The 3,683-nt window shown below is 38.0% G+C and overlaps 1 pseudogene; it reads left to right on the top strand.

The window, feature by feature from the left end:
• Positions 1 to 881: 881 nt before the first annotated feature.
• LOC141812375 (polypyrimidine tract-binding protein homolog 1-like) lies at positions 882 to 3,445 on the top strand (annotated as a pseudogene).
• The last annotated feature ends 238 nt before the right edge of the window (positions 3,446 to 3,683 follow it).

The following is a 3,683-nucleotide window of genomic DNA, read 5'->3' as shown; positions in this document are numbered from 1 at the left end:
AACAATCTAAATGTTACCAAATGCTAAGCTCGTTTGAGCTCGTAGCGGTGTTGAGTCGTTGAAGCTTTAGTGTCTTAGCATCGATCGTGAGTATTAGGCATAGAAAAGTTGTTTTGAAGCTACTAGTCAATGGTGTTTTTATTGAGCATTCTGGGTGCCTGGATCCCTTTAGGGCGCCTCCCGCATGACCTATCCGATTCAATTCGTCAGTGAGTTATCTAGCTTTGGGCACCTGGATCCCCCTTCTAGCAGCTTGGAAAGCTAACGTGGTGATTATTGGATCAGATTTTGTTTTGGCTGTGACTTATCCTTCTCCGGGTGCTTGACTTGCATTGATGAATCAAAGTTTGCCACCTCAAGTCCGACTTGAGTTCAACCCTTCCAAGCACTACAACAAATTTGATTTTCTGCAGCACGTCATCAACGGCGCACAATTATAGTGTGCTGTTAATAATAATTTTTACGACGCGCCTAATCAAGTGCACTGCGGATAATATTTTATATTTTACAATTAACAGCGCATAAATAATAGTGCGTTGCGAATACCATTTTTCTCAGCGTGCAAAAATTATACGCTATAAATATTAAATAATATTTATAGATATTTACAACGTGTATGAATGTACGTTGTTAAAAGGGATTAAAAAAAATATTATTGACAGCATACAATGGATAAATGCTGTTAAAAGGCTGTTAAAAGTGTTAAAAGGGATTAAAAAAGTTTTCCTCGCTCGCGCTCGCTCGGTTAGGTTTCGCCGCCCGCTCCTCAGCCTATTCACCTCTCCATTCCTCTTCACCATCGCGTGCTCGGCTTCTCCGTTCCTCTCCACCGTCGTGAGCTCCTCCTCCACCGTCGTGCTCGCTGTCGTTCCCCCTCAGTCCGTGCTCGCGCCGTTCCTCCTTCGTCCATCGCGAGCTCCTCAGTCCATGCTTAATTGGGGATAACATCGACCGCGGCCACCGACTCATTCTTCGTCGGCGCTACAAGAGGCCGGGCGAAGAGCGGTTAATGCAACCCTTGGCCGCGGGCGGGCGAGAGGGTGGGCAAGCGAGAGAAGAATCGAAGACTGATTCCATCTCCCTTCTTGTCGTGGCTCCTTCTCTCTAACCCTAAGAAGAAGTGTTCCTTCCAGGGGATTCCGGAGTTCTCTTATTTTTCTACTGTCGGGAGCGTTGAGATTTGATAAGGGATGGCACCGGGGCAAGGAGTGGAGAAGCCGCAACAGCAATTTTGCTATACGCAGACGCTGTCAAAGGTGCTCCACCTACGGAACCTGCCATGGGAGTGTACGGAGGAGGAGCTCGTCGTCCTCTGCAAGCCATTTGGAAGGATCGTCAACACCATGTGCAACGTCGGCGCCAACAAGAACCAAGCCTTCGTCGAATTTGTACGTATCGAACTCTTCTCCCTGATCCTGATTCGCTGTGCAGTTTGTAGCATTATGTTTAGATAATCTATATTCCTCTGTAAAAACTACTGAAACCCTAAATTTTATGGCATTGCACTTTTCAATTTGATGTTTTTTCCCTTCGTGTTTGGTCCCCAAATCTTGACATCGGACTCTGGAAGTTTTGTTTATACTTTATTTTTTGTCAGATTGGAAAGGCAGCAATGTACAAAAGCCAATAAACTGAAGAAATCCCTCTATAACAAGATTTCCCCATTTGACCTTTAGAGCAGGTGAATCACATCCCTCTATTGCTTCCTTTGTTTTAACCCAGTATACTAGATCTAAATTAGCTAGGATACATAGGTTGAACTCTTTCTTGAAGTTCCAACATCATTTAGCTTAACTCTTGGGTTTTACTCCCTTTTGCGATATACATGTTAGTGTAGTATACTTGTAAGATATCGTAGTTCTGAATCTACTGTGAAAATTGTCATTTTGTCTCAATATAGGTGGACCCTAACCAAGCAATTTCGATGGTTTCGTACTATGCTTCTTCATCTGAGCCAGCCCAAGTCCGTGGAAAAACTGTTTATATTCAATATTCAAATAGGCAAGAAATTACAAACAATAGGACAGTATTGGAGAAGTTCCTGGGAATGTCTTGCTTGTCACTATCGAAGGTGTTGAAGCTGACAATGTCAGCATAGATGTTATTCATCTAGTTAGTTGTGACAGAATCTATGTTATTCATCTGGTAAGTTGTTGATAGAATCTATGTTATTCATCTGGTAAGTTGTTGACAGAATCTAAGTTACAAAATACAAATAAAGGTGTTTAAAGACTATGTTCATCCTATCAAATAATTGGTTTTAGCTTCTCATTGGGATTGAGGAAAATGATTAGCTTAAATTTATATACTTTTGATGTTAGTTTGACAATCTTATTTTGGGATTCCCATACTCGATCTTTATTTACCAATCACTCCAAGATTTGGAAAAACAGATGTTGTATGGAACATCATATACTTTGAAAGTAAGATCATTGGAACTTATGTATAATTCTTTTTGGTTGACTTCTTATTTTTGAAACATTTCTATCTTGAAAATAATCTGTCAGATGCTTCATCTAATGATTTGATGAGAGCCTGAGATATTTCCATAGGCATAATAATTCCTATGTTGATAGTTTTAAGGAACACAAATGTTGTTGTATATCTTCTTTTCAGGCTATTTTTATGATCGAGTTGCTTTTGTCCTTTATGGAAACTTTAAGGTCACATTTTTTGTATTTTTTTCCTTGCATAAAATTTTGTTTGAAAGGGGTATTTAGTTTTTGCTTTGAGCTGCATTTGGGTGACTTCCAATCATTTTTAAAGGAAATTAAGTTATGGATCTAAACTTTACATTTATAGTCTATGTTGGATAGATTTCTTCATAATAATTAATAGTAAAAGATCCAAAAAATGTTTCAGGTATTCTCAGCCTTCGGTTTTGTGCATAAAATTGCAACCTTTGAAAAAGCTGCTGGCTTTCAGGTAAGACTTTGTCATGGGGTTTTTGATAAAACTACAGGTTATAACTTTCCTTTCATTGGATGTTTTGCAAGCACTAATTCAATACATGGATTCAGAGACTGCTGCTAGTGCAAGAAATGCATTGGATGGGAGAAGTATTCCGAGGTTATAGATTTTTCCATGTTTTGATGTCGATAGCAATGTTGCAGCTCATGTAATTAAACACAATATTATATTTTTGTTTATTATTTATAGCATGCTTTATTATAAAAATTTGTTTGATCATTAATTACTTTTTATTGCTATATAGTCAAAACTAAAGAATGTGAATGCTAGAGATATCAGTGTTAATGTTAAATGTAAGCTGCTTCATTGTTCTATTGATGGAGTTGTTGCAGAAGGTCGAATTGCATCAAAAGCACATCACGTTCCTCTTGGTGGATCTTATTGGAAAGTTTGGATTGATAGAGTTTTCGTGAAGAATGTGGAGTTAATTCGACCAAACGAAGAGATGTTTTTTCTTGAGGATTCAATAGGAAGCACAGTCGCTTGGGCATCAATGTTTATAGTTTTGTCTGACTGATATAGATGCTAATGATTTGACCATATACTTTTTGTAGTAAAGATGAATTTTTGTTTGGATTATTTTATCTAACTAAATGTTGATGGTTATCTCTGATATATATGCATATTGTTTGAGCTCTGATTTTATAATTGTGAATGTGATATTATAATTGTATATGATATTTGTATGTGGTATTTGTGTGTTGGATTATAAA

This window comes from Curcuma longa, chromosome 18 (genome assembly GCF_044706935.1).
Source record: "Curcuma longa cultivar G26 ecotype Majalengka, Jawa Barat chromosome 18, ITB_CL_G26_1.1, whole genome shotgun sequence".
In the NCBI taxonomy this organism is placed as follows: domain Eukaryota; kingdom Viridiplantae; phylum Streptophyta; class Magnoliopsida; order Zingiberales; family Zingiberaceae; genus Curcuma; species Curcuma longa.
This window is presented reverse-complemented; position numbering and strand designations above follow the sequence as displayed.